The 16,617-nt window shown below is 49.5% G+C and overlaps 1 protein-coding gene across 5 annotated transcripts in view; it reads right to left on the bottom strand.

Moving 5' to 3' along the window:
• YEATS4 (YEATS domain containing 4) overlaps positions 1–16,617 on the bottom strand; it is a 76,166-nt gene that overhangs the window by 33,778 nt on the left and 25,771 nt on the right. Inside the window, exons 10-12 of one of the 5 annotated variants that reach the window (XR_012038959.1) lie at positions 14,550–14,682; positions 13,067–13,115; positions 9,799–10,895 (exon numbers count right to left, since the gene is read on the bottom strand). The gene's annotated coding sequence lies outside the window, so the exon portion shown is untranslated. The remainder of the gene's footprint in view (positions 1–9,798; positions 10,896–13,066; positions 13,116–14,549; positions 14,683–16,617) is intronic. The other 4 variants (XR_012038960.1, XR_012038961.1, XR_012038958.1 and 1 more) reach the window with 4 other exon arrangements.

Here is a 16,617-nt window from a genome sequence, read left to right as displayed (position 1 = left end):
GGGTACATCGGGGGATTGGCTATGGCTCCATGAGAATCGTGGTGAGTTGCTGGTTGTGCCATGTGCGATCCTGGCGCCCAGGGTGCTCCATCAGGGAGGAAGGGAGAAGGGTTAATGTCCCGGCTCCTCTTCACCTCCTGGCTTTCTTTGGTCAGAGTGGACCCGACGGGGTGAGGAGCCCCTTGCAGTCCTGGGCCACGTAACCCAAGGCCCTGCTGGGCAGCCCCTGGGGAGCCAGAGCCTGCGTGAGGCCCAGCATTACCCTGCGTCTGGAGGTGGTGGGAGCAGTTGGGGCTCCAGGGTCAGGGTGGGCTGGCTGGACGCTCTTGCTGGGTTGATGGAGGCCGTGCCTGGGACGCTCCCACGTGGGGACGTAAGCACCGTCAGGGCTCTGTGCCAGTGAGCGGCGTGAGGTCAGTGAGGCAAATCCGGGGAAACATAGGAAAGAGGGCCAGGACTCTCTACTGGTATGTATGTATGTATGTATGTATGTATGTATGTATGTATGTATTTATAAAATTTATTTATTTATCCATGTGCAACACAGAGAAAGACAGAGACCCAGGCAGAGGGAGAAGCAGCCTCCATGCAGGGAGCCCGATGTGGGACTCGATCCTGTGTCTCCAGGCTGCAGGCGGCGCCAAACCGCTGCGCCACCGGGGCTGCCCTCTCTACTGGTATTTAGAGCCTGTACCTCAAAGTTCCGCTTCCAACACATTTCTTGAGCATCTTCTATTTGCCAGCCTTTGTGCCAGGGTCACACAGATGAAGAAAACAAGACCCTTGGCGTCATGATTAACTATAGCTTCATATAATGCCAAGACACCGGGACTTGATTTTTCTTTTAATTAATTTATTTACTAAGTCATCTCTACATGGTCCACAGGTGGTCTCAACACCACATTACTTTCTCGAGTCGTGCCCTTGGAATGGCGAGCACAAAGGTATGCTCCAAGGACGGGGAAGACGGCGAGAAGCCCTGACCGCGTGGCCCTGGTGCGTGGGCTAGCCGGGGGTCACATCCTCTCGACGAGCTCTTCCAACACCAAGAGCCCAGGGTCTCCCTTGGGTTCTTCCATCTTCAACCTGTTGCCTTCATCCTTAGACTCCTTGCCTCATAACCTCCAAACGATTCCTACAGCTTCCCAGGACGTTCAGAAGGACAGGAAGAAAGGGGACAAGGGAGGCCCTCCTCTCAGGTACTGCCGGCTGACCACAGCCTACTTTCCCAGAGGCTACGGGTGCAGCCTCTTCTACCCCAGGACCCTGAAGTGGGCCGCACGTCCCAGCCCTGGATCAATCAGCGGATAAACAGATTAAGATTGTCGCCATTAACTCCACTCAGCAGAGACAGTCGTCTGTGGCTGGGTACGTAACTGCCCAGCAAATCCGGCCTCCTCCTCCACCCTCTTGGTTCTAGTCGGTGTGTTCTTTCTAACAAACTGATGAGGTCACTCCAGGCTTGAACTCTTTCTATGGGTTTTCCTTGTCCGTAGGGCAAGTCCCAGTCCCATGAGCGTTCGTGTTTCTTCATGTTAACTCTTCCATTTCACCCTCTCTGCCAAGGGCACTCCGTTTCAGACGCAGGGAATTAGCTGGAATCCCAGACTGCACCACGCCTGCCGTTGCCTCTAATGTCTTGGATGTAGTGTCTCTTCTGACTTTCACCATTGCCTTCGTAGCGACTGCAATTTCTTTTTCTTTATTAAGTGTTTATTTTAATTCCAGTGTTGTTAGCACAGAGTGCTATAGCAGTTCCGGGTGCCGCCGTAGTGATCTAACAACCCATACCTCACCCAGGGCTTAGCACAGGGCACCTTAGGGATGCCGGGGTGGCTCAGCGGTTGAGCGTCCACCTTCGGCCCAGGCCCTGATCCTGCAGACCCGGGATCGAGTCCCATGTCGGGCTCCCTGCATGGAGCCTGCTTCTCCCTCTGCCTGTGTCTGTGCCTCTCTCTCGTGAATAAATAAAATCTTTAAAGAACAAAAAACAAGTGCTCCCCTTAGTCCCCATCACCTGTTTCACCCATGCCTCCCACCCACCTACCCTCTGGTAACCACCAGTTCATTCTCTATTACAACTTATTTTTCAAACATAAACGTAAATCCTCTCTCCTCAGAAAGCCTTCTGGGATTTTTCTCTTTTTCCCAAAGCACCCTGTTTGCACCCCCCTGTGACATTTACAGTCTGTGATGATTACTTATTTCTTCATCTAGCCCCTTAACTTGACTGCAAGTCCCTGGCTGCCCAGAACGCAGGAGCCACTTAAAAAGTACCGATTAAAGGTAAAATCCAAAAATAAATAAATTAATTAATTAATTAATTTAATTAATTAATTAAAATCCCTATAGATGTATGCTATCAACCTCAATCACATCTTTGTTTGATTTGTCACTTGTTGAACCCTAACCCTGGGGACGACTGCAAACACTCCCACCCTCCCATGGCCCAGGGGCTGTCCTCACCTCCCTCTTCCTCAGCAGGAAATCTCAGTGCCTACCTCTTGGAGTTCACTGATGACATTCAGTTCAAAGTCCTTAATCTTCCCTTATTTACCCCAAATCTCATTCCTGGTATTTAACACTTCTCTCTTACCCTCTTCATCCTCATCTGTGAAAGGAAAAGGTATCTCTTCTTCCTATGGATCTCATGACCTCCCCCTCCTCCCTTGGACCTCTCCTTCTGGAATTTTCCATCCACTCTCTGATACCTGCTACCACTCCAGGCTCTAAAACACCCAGCAGACCAGGGCACCTGGGTGGCTCAGTTGGCTGAGCATCTGCCTTGGCCCAGGTCGAGATCCCAGGGTTGTGGGATCAAGTCCCGCATCGGGCTCTCCCTGCAGGGAGCCCGCTTCTCCCTCTGCCTGTGTCTCTGCCTCTCTCCCTGGGTCTCTCATGAATGAATAAATAAAATCTTAAAAAAAGAAAAAGAAAAACACTGAGCAGACTGGTTGTATCTCAGAAGATTGCTCTCCTCTCATCAAACCTAGTGGAGGGCGCTAGTACTAGTGACTCAAATACCAGGTACACCATAGAGACATGCTTCATTTGACTCTCACAATATTATTAAGATCAGAAAATTTCACTTAAATATAAGAATTTCAGTTTTCTCTCTGAAGGTCAGATAGCTGGCTGTCCCGGGCCACCCTTTCCCCACAGCAACAATGGTCTGGGCATGGCCACTACCTCGGGTGGGACATGTGGTCACCAGGTCATCGCATCTCTTTGCTTACTTCTGTTCCCTCTCTGGTCCTTATAAACACTTGGAGTTACAATACCCTGCTAGACTTTTGGTTTTCTTCCTATCTTTCACCTGGAGGTGCCCTCTTGAGAGTTGCCAATAATTTTCCAGCTATCAGGTCCACGGGTGCTTCCTCCCTCCTCATTGTGAGTGAACTCTCTGCATCTATCGCCGCTCTAGAAACCATACCCAGCTTGGCGTCCTTAGCCCCTTACCTTCCTGTTCTCTTAGATCCCTAATACTGGAGGGTTTTTCGGGCTGTTTTCCTCCTGCCCCTAAATGAGACCTTTCCCTGGAATTTTCTATCTAAGACCCCACTCACCAACATGGACTCACTGAGTCATGTGGTTTTCGCCACTCATCCCTTCACGTGAAGAGCTTCCAGATTTCTCTGGCTCTAAATGTATCTTCCTGTCTTCCCCCTGTCCTTTTCACACATCTCCCATGATCTGCTGGAAATACCCTCCAGGATGTGCTTCCAGCACCTCGAGGCTGAATACATCTGAAATGCAATTCGTCGTGTTGCCTCTGGCCTCCTCCCCCTGACCAAAACAGGTCCCTCTTGACCGGCTAACTGTTGATGGCATTCTCACAGTGGTCCAGGCTGCAAATCAATTTACTCCTTTCTTTGACCTCTAAGGCATTTCTTTAGGCCCTCAAAACCCCTGGCCTCCCAACTGGCCTCACTGACCAACTTCCCCTCATCCAGATCCCATTGTTTGCACCTTGACATAATCCTCCTCCTAAACCAATGCTCTGATATTGTCTTTCTACTACGCTACATTCAGTAGCTAAAAGAATGAGACCTAAAATTGGTCAAGATTCCTGTCCACATTCTTCTCAGCAACCCAGTCATACTGAAGCCTCAAAACAATGACAGTCCACCTTCCCACACCATTCTCGCTGCTTCAGGGACTTTTAGTAGTCCTCTATCACTGGAAGAAGAAAATCCCAAACTTAGGACCTTCAGCCATCTGAAGGCTTCCAACCCGACCTCCCATCATTTCCTGACACCTTCCGAATGTCACCTGGACAACCTGAAATGCACCAGGCAACTTAGACACCTCGTGCTCTCTCCCCTTGCAGACGCAGGTCTATTGTCTGGAAGGTCCTCCCAACAACCTTTGAGTCCCATCTCAGATATCTCACTGCTAATGCCACCCGTGACACGTAATCTTGTATTTATGGCCAGGTCTTCTCTGGCCCACTGCGTTGTACGCTCCCTGAGAAAAGGGACTGACTCCTTCTCCATCTTTTGCTCCAGCAGAGTGCCCAGCACATGGCATCCTTGCGATCGACAAGCATCTGGACAAGCCTTGTATGCTGGCACCCGCAGACGGATGAGGCACAGCCCCTGTCCTAACGGGGTGCTCCCTGGAGCAGGCGAGAATGACACACGAACTCATGGCTGTGAAGTAGGAGGAGCAGCGGAGGAATATGCCAAGTGGGGGAAGAGTTCATTCATGGAGGGACGACTGGGAATAGGAAAGCGACGGCTCAGCGGATGCGGCACTTGAATCGGGCACTAAAGGAAGAAAGGCCGGAGGGGGGCAGGAGAAATGCCGGGAGTGCGGTGTAAGTCAACTGTACGTCAAATTTACTGGCGGTGATGACGGTGGTCGAGTGGCCAGGCTGAGGGATGAGCCCAAATGTGTCCAGGTTAGGCGGGTTTTAGTTTGGCGTGAAACAAATAAGCGAGCGTCGACTCCCACATAAGGATGGACTTTACCAGTGGGGAAACTAGCTGGCGTCCCCTTAATTCTTGGGAGTTGACTCTCTCCAGAACATACCCTGTTGACAGGTAAGTGTTTGGGGCCAGCGTTATTCATTACTGACATTCAACAAAGGGGGGGCGGCTGGCGATCAGGGTGGAGGCCAGGCCAGGGCACTGGTCAAAAGTGCCTTCTCCAAATCGCAAGCACGCTACCTGCCGTCCCGGACCGACTCGGGTTTGGGGCCCTTCCGTGCCCCGGACACGCCTCGAACAGCACTGCCACCTGCCGCGGCTGGAGTCACGGCGCCACGGGCCTCCCTGATGCCACGCGGTCCCGGACGCCATCTTTGGCCTTTGACCTTTGGCTTCTTCACTAGAACATGCAGCTTTATTTGACTGAGATAAACAACAAAAAAAGCCAGAAACGTTAAATATGACTGGTTTTTTTAAAGAGACATGTGGCTTCAAAGGCTGTCATGGCCTTTCCTTCCTCTTGTGACAATCCGGGGTCGCGCCTTGCGGGGGGCGGCCAGCGACCAGCGACCAGGCCCCGTCACACGAGGCCCGCGGCCCTCCCCGGGGGCTGCCGCCCCACAGGGACCCCGCAGCTCGTGCCACCACCCCGCACGGGGACGGTGACCCACAAGGTGACCCAAGGTGACCCACAAGGTGACCGTACCCTCATCCTGAGGTGGATCCCGGGAGGCTCGGGCCGGAGGGAGCGTGCTGCGGCCGGGCTGGGGAAGCAGGGTTCTGTCGCGGGGGTCAGCCTCCGGGCACGGCCACCCTTTGCCATGGGCTCGGCGGCACCCCGGCCCCCTGCCCTGCCCGGTGGCCCTGGCCGCGGGGCCTCCACGCCCAGCCTGGCCTGACCTTCGCCCTCCCGCCCGGCCAGGCTCTGGGCCCGCGGCGCCCGCGACTCGCCCGCAAGCTGCAGCGGCTCAGCGCCGCCTTGGGCCCAGGCCGCATCGGGCTCCCTGCGGGGGGGCCTGCTGCTCCCTCGGCCGTCCTCTCTGCCCGCCCCCCCCACCCCCTGTCTCTATGAATAATAAATAAATAAATCTTAAAAAAACAACCAACTCGGGAGAGCTTCTCTGTGCTGCCGGCCAGAGGCGAGGCCCCCGCGTGCTGAGGCCCAGGCCGACGGACGACGACAGCTAGAGAACACATGTGACCTGACTCCCAGAAGTGTTCTTCAAGGCTTCTCCATCCTCACGGGGACCCTCCAGACTGCGAGAGGCCACCTCCAGGCGGCGCACGGGACCCTGGGGTGCTGCTGCGTGGGCCTGGGCCCCGGGGAGCCCCGCCGCCGGCCTGCCCAGCGCCTGTGCCCCAGGGGGCCCTCCCCCGCGCGACTCCTGCCCCAGGTCCCCACCCCACAGCCGCTCGGCTTCTGCACACGGGCCAAGCGCCGGGCGCACGCCCTCCCGTTGCGAGGACCATACTTGCTTTGATATTGTCACTGTCTGCAGGCCCGCGACCAACCCCAAATGCTGTCGTGAGACTAAATATTGATTTGGAGCCACCGAGGACACTGGACCTCGCCCGCTTGACAGCTTAAGTTAGAAACACTAGAGGGGCCCCGGGTGGCGGAGCCGGTTGAGCGTCTGAGCCTCGGTTTCAGCTCAGCTCAGGATCCCGGGCCGTGGCACGAGCCCTGCGTCAGGCTCCCACCTCACTGAGGGGTCTGCTGACATTTCTCTCTCCCTCTCCCTCTGCCCCTCCCTGCTCTCTCTCTCTGTCTCCCTCATGGACAAAGGAATCTTTAAAAAAGAAGAAGAAAGAAATACTAGAACAGAGGGGCACAAAGGCCAAGTGGGGGAGCAAGTTGGAGGGCTCACTGCTCCCCATGCATGTGGCCCCCCATGCATGTGGCCTCCCCCCATGCCCCGTACCGTGGCCTCCCCATCGCCCTGCTTATGCTCTCTGCAGATGTCTGGCCGCGTCCCACGAGAATCTGGGTGGGATTTCCCAGAGTTGTGGCCTCCCGATGACTGCACTGGCTTGTGGAAGACTTTCTTCCTCGCCAAGTTGTCGATGTCTCAGGAAACAACTGATGGCAACGTTTCTCCCAAGAAAGAAGCCATGTAGGGGCAAGGCAGTGAGGATGCATTCCCGATGCCGCTGATGGACAGTCGACCACGGCGCCCCAGTTCGTCCCACATTAGTCTGGTTACAAAGTCTGGGCACTTTTCGGGGGGCTCGACCAGCTCCTACCCTGGAGTCCCGGGGATTCTCTGCTTGACAAATCAGTGCATCCCCCTACTTCTAGACATTGCATGCCAAGAAATTCTCATCTTACTTTGAAATACATAGAAAGATCTGGATTAAAGTGGAAAGAATTTGTGGAACTTAAACATTTATTCCTGTATCAAGGCTAAGTCATTTACCCAATTTGTGGGATAATCAAAACGCACTCTGTATCAGAACGGGGAATTGGGGGCACCGGGGAGGCCCAGTGGTTGAGCCTCTGCCTTCGGCTCACGGTGTGACCCCGCGGTCCTGGGATCAAGTGCCGCATTGGGCTCCCTGCAGGGAGCCTGCTTCTCCCTCTGCCTGTGTCTCTGCTTCTCTCCCTCTGCGTCTCTCAGGAATAAATAAATAAAATCTTAAAAAACAAAAACAAAAAAGTGGAATTGTTATTTAGATATGTGAACTTTGCAAATGAACAGGAAGCGTCAAACATGCAATCTGTATGCATGAGCTCAGAGTGATGATAATCCCGAGATGGGTAATATTATGTCAGTTTTTTTTTAAGATTTTATTTATTTATTCATGAAAGATATATATATAGAGATAGAGAGGCAGTTCCGATGCGGAACTCGATCCCAGGACTCCGGGATCACGCCCTGAGCCAAAGGCAGATGCTCAACCACTGAGCCACCCAGGCGTCCCTATTATGTCAGTTTTATAGAATAGATACAACGAAGCTTATTGATGTGAAATCACTCGTGTTAAAGCTGATAAAAGGTCGAGCAGGGTTCCTTGGGTTAGGCTTGTCTGTACCAGGGGCTCCGAAAGGGTCAGATGGAAATGCAGGCAGAGGACTTTTCCCGAAGCTGTGTTTGCATGACTAGCTAGTTGCCTTACTTAGTACATTTATTTGGGTTAGACGGAGGGGAGAGGAGGGCCTGGGGCCCTTAGCCTCCCCATGGCAAGCTGCTTCTTGGGCTGCCGTTGCTCTCTGACTCCCAGATCCTCTCCCTTTCAATTAATATATTTGCAACGTGAGATCCCAGGAAGAAAATATTAAAGACGAATATGTAATTAGTGGATTATTGACCCCTAAAGGTATTAACCCAAAGTTGCCTTCCCTGCCTGTTTTTCTGATTTGTTCTATATCCTGTTCCTCATGCATTTGGGGATCCAACAACATGTTGGTTTTTTTTTTTTTTTTTTTTTTCAGCCCTTCCAAGGCCCTGCTCTCTCACTTCTAGATCTGTCTTTGTACATGATCTTCCCTATACCGGGATCACTCCCCTGCCTTCTCCTCTCCCTACACCCACCCTTACCCTGGCAAACTGTTAAACCTCAGCTTCGGTGTCCCCCCTCCCTCCCATATCATCCTAGTAGAGCCCTGTCGCAGCTGCCCCCTTTAAGGGCAGCATTCTGGAACACAACCTGCTGCGCTGGACCTTTGCCTTTGCCTGTTGTGCTACTCACCAGCGCCCTCAGACCTGGACTTTCCTGGCCTTTAATGGGAACAAGAGCGGACCTGAGTTTCACGAGGAGCTCCAGGCTCACTGAGAAAATACCCTGTAACCTTTTAAAGCCAACCTGACTTGCAGCAAGCCCCCTCTCCGTGTTAACTGTTACCATCGTCTGCAGTAACCGGGGAGGGACTGTCACCAGGCTGGTCGCCACAGCATCCCAGCACAGATCCCGGGGCCTATGAATATTTGCTGGATAAATGAACCTCCAGTTGCACAAACGTAGCGTCCACCGCCCCTGACCTCAATCACCATCATGTCTTACCTGGATTCTGAAATAGGCGCCTAACCGATGCTCCTAAAAGCGTCTCTTTGCTCTCCTCCAGTCCATCCACCGGGATCTTTCCCAACTTACGTCCGATCACACTGCTTTTCTGGTTTCCCATCTCACCTGGAATAACAGCTGGAGTCCTTGCACAAGCTGGAGTCCCTCACCTCCGGCTGCTCCTCCCTTGATCACTCGGTTCCAGCCACGGTGGCCTCTCGGTGCTCCTTGAACATGCCAGGAATCGCTTTTGCTTGGAGAGTGTACCCTGGCCGTTCCTGCTGCCCACACCGAGTTTTCCAGAGCTAATTGCTAACCAACTCTATCCCCTCCTTTCTGTCTTGCTCTAATGCCACCTTCTCAATAAGTCTGCGTAGATGACCCTATTTAAAATTGCGACCTCATGACAAAAGCAAAGACTAATAAAGAGGGCAGGAGGCCACTTTGGGAGGTGATGGATCTGTTTAAGGCACACAGAGTGGTGACGTACATGCATCTCCAGACTCATCAGGTTGGTATCTAATACGTCCAGCTTTTTGTATATCAATCACACATGGGTCAAGGGGCTTGAAAAATAATTTAAAAACAAAGTTGCGACCCTGTCCATGCTCACCCCTCCTGCTCCCAATCCTTTTCCCTCGCTTTAATCTCTTTTTACCTTGACACCTTTCGACTTCACACTTTCGTTATCTTATTACTATGTTCAGTGTTTATTTTCCGACTTTGTCCTCTAGAATGGCAGCGCCACCAGCACAGGGCCCTTTGTTCATGGACATATTCCCTTAGAAAGGTACCTGGCGCACAGAAGGCACTTAATAAATAGTCTTGGATAAACGGTTTCATAGGCACCCAGATGTGCACTTACCATGTAGTTTCAGTTGTTACCGTGGGTTGGTAGGGTGAGCAGAAGGGCCAACTCCTCTAGGCGAGAAAAGCAAAGACTTCTCCATGTATGTGGTTTCCACCTAATGGCCTAGATGTATTTCATCCCAGCCAATCTTTCTAGCACGGGGGTGCTGCACAAAGGTCTGTGTCTGGGCCATGGGGGGCTGCGCATTTAGGCCTGGCCCCGCGCGTGTAGGCCTGGGCGATGGCCCCCTCGGCTCCCAGATGGGCCTGAGCCGCTCTGCGGAGTAGCGTGTTAATCCAGGTCTCAGCAGCAGCCCATCTTGGGCTCTCTCTCTGCTCCCCATCCTCAAGAGAGCATTTTTCCCTCAGCGTCTGTTTTTTTTCCTCATCGACTGCTAAAAACAAGCCCTATTTTCGTCATGTACGATCATGATGGTCGTTTTGACTGAATATTTCAATTCCATTCCAACTCTTCTGCAGAACATGTGATATTTTTTGTCTTGCTTACGTTTCAGATGAACTATAACAGGAACGTTACCATGCGCAAGTTATAGAGCCATTCGTGCCAACTCAATGTAAGATGTTTCAACAGATAGAAAACCTGGATAAGGGAAGTGCGGACTCGTGGCATGGGAGATGTCCTAATCGTTGGAGATGACGTATATGACCAGAAGGGACAAGTCAGACAGACAGACAATCAGTGGTCTTCTGGGGCTGGGGTGGGAAGGGGGAGTGAATGCACATGGCAGCAAGGTTTCCAGGAGCGAAGAAAATGTTCTAGAATTAGATTGCAGAACTCTGTTAATTTACTAGAAATCATTGAACTCTACAGGCAAATGGGTGAGTTTTACAGCACGTGTTTTCGTTTGTTAGGGGCCCTGTAACAAAACACCACAGACCGGGCGGCTGCAACGACACACACGACACCCACATACCGTCTCGCAGTTTCGGAGCCTGGAAGTCTGAGAGCAAGATGTGGGCAGGGTCGGTCCCTTTTGAGGGCTGTGAGGGAAGGATCTGCTCTCGGCCTCTCTCCATGGCCTCTAAGTGGTCATCTTCTCCCTTCATCTTCACATCATCTTCCCTCCATCCATGCGTGTGTCCAAACGTCCTCTAGTTATTAAGAACAACAGTCATTAGTGGATTAGGGTCTACTCGAATGGCCTCTTTTTAATTTAATTACAACTTGAAAGATCTAATCTCTAAATGCAGGTTCTATTCTGAGATACCAGGGGCTACAACTGTGACACAGGAATTTGGGAGGGGACACAATTCAGGCCACAACACTACAGGCAAAGCTTGGGGATACTGTGGGTTTGGTTCCGGACCACTGCAATGAAGTGACTATCACGATAAAGCACGTCAAATGAATTTTTTAGTTTTCCAGTGCATGTAAAAGTCATGTTTACACTATACTGTAGACTGTCAAGTGTGCAAGAGCATTATGTCTAAAGAAAATCAATGTATCTACCTTAATTTTATTTTATTTATTTTTTCCCTTAATTTTAAAATATTGCTAAAAAATACTAAGCATCATCTGAGCTCCTAGTGAGTTGCAGTCTTTTTACTTGCACAGGGTCTTGCCTCCACGGTGGTGGCTGCTGACTGATGAGGGTGGCGGTTGCTGAAGGTTGAGGTGGATGTGGCAATTTCTTAAAATAAGATCAAAACAAAGTTTGCTGCGTCAATCAACTTTTCCTTCCATGAATGATTTCTCTGTAGCACGTGAGGCCATTTGATGGCATTTTGCTGAAAGAACTTCTTTGGAATTGGAGTCATCCTCTCAAAACTTGCCTCTGCCTTATCAACAGGTTTATTTAATAATCTATATCCTTTGTTGTCATTTCAACCACCTTCAGGGCACCTTTACCAGGAGTAGATTCATTCCCCTTCAAGAGACCGCTTTCTTCGCTCACCCATAAAAAGTGATTCTTCATTTGTTCAATTTTACCACGAGGTTGCAGCAGCTCAATCCCATCTTCAGGCTCCACTTCTTTTTTTTTTAAGGATTTATTTATTTATTTGAGTGGGGGGAGGGGCAGAGGGAGAGGAAGAGAGAGCATTCCAAGCAGACTCCCTACTGAGCATGGAGCCCGACGCTGGGCTGGGCTCGATCTCATGACCCTGAGATCCTGACCTGAGCGGAAATCAAGATATGGACACTCAGCCGATGAGCCACCAAGGCGCCCCCAAGCTCCAGTTCTAATCTTAAGTCCCTTGCTATTTCCACCACATCTACAGCTTCTTCCTCCCACTAACGTCTTAAACTTTCAATTTATAAGAACGTAGTACTGTGAAATGCAATAAACTGAAGCACAATAAAATGAAGTATGCCTGTGGAGTTACCCAGGCACTTCAATAAAACTGTTTTAAAATAACTTGTATTACTTGAGTATTTGCTAGGTCCTAGGTACTAGGCTAAGTACTTTACCTGTATCATCTCATTCGATCTTCTCAATAACAGTATGAGGTATGTTTATACCCATATTAAATTGGGGAAAGAAGCACAGAGAGGTGATATAACTTGCCTGTGGTCACAAAGCCAGTCAGCAATGGAGCCACGACTGAATCCATGTAGCCCGACTCCAGAGCCCACACTTTTATTTTATTTATTTAGATTTTATTTATTCATGAGAGACACAGAGAGACAGAGAGGCAGAGACACAGGCAGAGGGAGAAGCAGGCTCCATGCAGGGAGCCCGATGCGGGACTCGATCCCGGGACTCCAGAATCATGCCCTGGGCTGAAGGCAAGCGCTAAACCACTGAGCCACCCAGGGATCCCAAGAGCCCACACTTTTAATTCCTATGCTAACATCTTCATGTGCCAGGGACTCAGGACCTTTTAAAGCAATCCTCTGATACTGGTTTCATAATCTCAGTTATATGTAAGAAAAAACTGAAGCTCAGAGAAATTAAGCATCCTGCCCAAATCCACACAAGTCAATGACTGGGCTTTCTCTAAAACCCAAGCATTTTCTAAACACATGGTATTTCTAATTATGCATAATGGTGGCTCTCACCCTTTTTGATGGGAGACCTCCAGGACAAGAAAAAGCCTCGCAGCACAATACATGCTCAGTAAATAGTTGTGGGATGAATGAGAACATATTGAAAATGCCTGGTCTGTAGTTTCAAGTCCAGGGTGATGGATAAAGGAAACTGCTCATGGTGGAGACCTGAGAAGCCTCAAACCTGCAATTCTAGAGACTGACTAGTTGGGCCGCAGGTCAGGGGATCAAGTATCTTGCATGCGCGGTTCATGACACAAACTCCAGAAGTTACCTCTTGGCTGAACACTTCCGTATGGGGACGCGGACACCTTCATAGTCTGCTGGTGGGAACACAAACTAGGATGAGCTTTTCATTGGGCAACCTGGGGATGTGTATCAAAAGCCTTAAACACACATACACACACACACACACACACACACACACACACGTCCTGATAATTCCTTATCTAAAAATTTATAAGTGTGGGGATCCCTGGGTGGCGCAGCGGTTTGGTGCCTGCCTTTGGCCCAGGGCGCGATCCTGGAGACCCGGGCTCGAGTCCCACATCGGGCTCCCGGTGCATGGAGCCTGCTTCTCCCTCTGCCTGTGTCTCTGCCTCTCTCTCTCTCTCTCTGTGACTATCATAAATTAATTAATTAATTAATTAATTAAAAAAAAAAACCTTTAAAAATTTATAAGTGTTATAAAAAAATTGAAACGATCTAAATAGCCAATAATAAAAGAATAATTATGGCATAGTCAGAATGGAATAACATGCATTCTTTATTGATGATGTTGTTTTATTATTATTCTAGATAAAGTTCGTGTTATACAATATTTAGTGAAAGGAAAGCAAAAAATAAAACCAGTTATATGACAGTTCACAGAAAAAGAAATACAAAGGGCCAGTAAATGTATGAAAAGATACTTATCCTCATTCAGAATGCAAAGAAATGCCAATGGAAATAATGGACTACTTTTCACCTATGAGATCAGCCAAGAGTTGGCCAGGGGGGCAAACAGGCATTCCAACACACAACAGTTGATAGTATAAATTGGTGCAAACTTTTGGGAGAAATTTGGGGAGTATCATTAAAATACAAAAAAGCCATACTTCCCCCTTTAGGACCTAGCAATATTACTTCCAGCAATTTTGCTTTGTCCTATAGGAACACATTGGACGTGTTCATGGACATGTTCATCACAGCACTAACTGTAGTAGCAAAGAACTTGGAAACAAGTTTTCATCAATAGCCAAATGATTAAATAAATGGTGGAAATTTGTACAGTGAAACATAAGCAGCTCTTAAAATAAATGATGTCAACCTCTATGCTCATTTGCAAAGATAATTTACATTTCAGGGTCCAGCCAGGAACCCAAATTTCATGTTAGATAACTCAATAGAAAAAAAAATTTAATATAGTAATTGATTATGAATGTTTAGAGGCAAGCTATTTTAGGTCAGAGGGTGGTGATTCGAGGACACAGGAGGCCCTGCAGGCAAGGCTCAGGCAGCTGGGGGTTGGGGAGGCAGAGTCCAGATGACTTCCTCCAGGGCCACGTCTTCTACTCTCCCCTCTCCTTGAGTATCTACTTCTATCTCTGTGTGTAGACCAATTTTCTATGCTCCATGCACACAGCCACACCAGCTCTAGCTCAAGCACCCACACGGCTGAGGATAATCCCAGGACATAATCTGATTGATCCACGTTGGGTTAAGTATCCACCCAAATCCAATCATCTTTGGCCAGGGGGAGGTGCCACATGATTTACCTCTGTGGACAGAGACTGGAGTTGTCACCAGAGGAGCCTCGGCCGGGGAGGTCCTGGGTAGTGTTGACAACGTGGCAAACTGGGTTGGTACTGATGCCATCAACCAAGGTAGGGGATTCAAGATGGGGAAAGACTGGAACAGAAGACAAGAACTTAGGTTTTGGACACGTTCAATTGAGATGCCCACAAAAGTCTAAACATTTACCTCTACCTTGTGTTGGAGGTAAATGTGCAGTCCGGAGTTCAGCATGGGAATTTGGGCTGGAAATCTAGGCTTAGGACAATTAACATAAAAACAGTATTTGGAGCCATGGGTAGGTAAGAAAAAAAAATGCTGGTTCAGGATAGAACCCTGGAGAATTAAAAAATATATATATTTATAGGATAAACAGAGGGGAAGAGGGAATGCTAAGGGAGATAAGGAGAAATTGGCCAAAAGGATCGGTGAAAAAACAAACAGAAAAAAATCAGTGGAGAGAGGAGTGCAAAGAAGAGAGAAGAGGTTTCAAGGAGAAGAAAGTGATCGGTTCAGTTAGAGAAGATAAACTCTGAAAATGCCCAGTTGGATATGACCCCAAGGTCAGATGATATGGGCGTCCGAGCCAAGGAAGAAACCAAATGCAATAGTCGAGGAGGTGAGGAAATGAAGCCCTTGTGATTTCAGGTTCAGCGGCCACTCACGAAGCAGAGGTGACAAGCCTCCGTGGGGTGGAAGAGAAGGGAGGAGCCCGTGTCCCTGTGCTTCATCCTTCGGTGCGGAGACCGGGCTCAGCTAGTCCGCTGGGGACGTCAAAGGCCTGAGCTGAGGCCTGGGCTCTGAATTCACAGGGCAGGTCCCAGAGTCCCCTCTTGGGGTGGGCGGTTCTCAGCCATTCCTGGAAACAACCCACAGACTGTGGCTCTGCGGCTGCATCGGGCCTCGGCCGGTTTTCAGGGTGGCCTGTGACCTAAGGATGTTTCTTTACATTCTTAATGGTTAAAAAAAAAAAAAAAAAAAAGGAAAATATTTTGTGATGTGGAAATAACATGATGTTCAAACCTGTGTCATTCCACACATGTTCATTAGGGCCCAGCGCTCATCCGTGTTAGCGTGACTGCTCCCACGCTGCAGGAGCAGAAGTGAGGAGCGGGGACAGGACGTAGAGCCTCACGAGGCCGAAAATACTGTCCGGCCCTTTTGCAAAACAAATGCAGGCTCCTACCCTACAAGATGAGACAGGGCAGTCCCAGGGCTTTAGGTTGCTCTTAGAGATATAAAAATAGCTTAGTTCTCATCACCAAACTCAATAAAAGCATACTGTGAACTTATCAAATTTCCTGGAGTCTTTTTACCTCTCATTTATTATTTTTAAAGGTTGATTTATTTATTTGAGAGAGAGAGAGAGAGAGAGAGCCCACATGAGCTGGGTGGGTAGAGGCAAAGAATCTCAAGACCTGCCACTGAGTGGAGACCGATACGATCCCATGATCGATCCTGAGATCATGACCTGAGCTGAAATCAAGAGTCAGATGCTCAACTGACTGAGCCACCCAGGCGCCCCTTATTTATTTATTTATTTATTTATTTATTTATTTATTTATTTACCTTTATTTTTTTTTTAAGTTTATTTTTTTGCAGTAATCTCTACAGCCCACGTAAGGCTCGAACTCATGACCATGAAGTTGGTAGTCACGTGCTCCACCGACTAACCCAGCCAGGCACCCCTAAGTTTCCTAAAGCCTTAAGTCTGAACAAAGTGGTCATAATTAGACCCACAGGAATTGCACATTTTAGGCCAAACTTCCTTTGGCACTTCTGACTTGTGCTTGTGATATCCGGGGACACAGCCGGGCAGGACCGTGTGCCCGATGCTGGGACAGGCTGCAGTAGGCGAAGGAAGAGCCCAGATCTGCGACCAGCATCATGTCTTGGCATAGCACAGAGTCGGGCAGGTACTGAAAGCGAAGCGACACCGGACACTGAAGTGCCAGTGACTGTTTGCTGACCACCCCAGGCTTTACATACAATTACCAAGGTAAACCAGACTGACAACCCCTCTTCTGCCCGGAGTGAGGAAAAGCCGAAGCC

Source organism: Canis lupus, chromosome 11, assembly GCF_048164855.1.
Source record: "Canis lupus baileyi chromosome 11, mCanLup2.hap1, whole genome shotgun sequence".
Lineage (NCBI taxonomy): Eukaryota > Metazoa > Chordata > Mammalia > Carnivora > Canidae > Canis > Canis lupus.
This window is presented reverse-complemented; position numbering and strand designations above follow the sequence as displayed.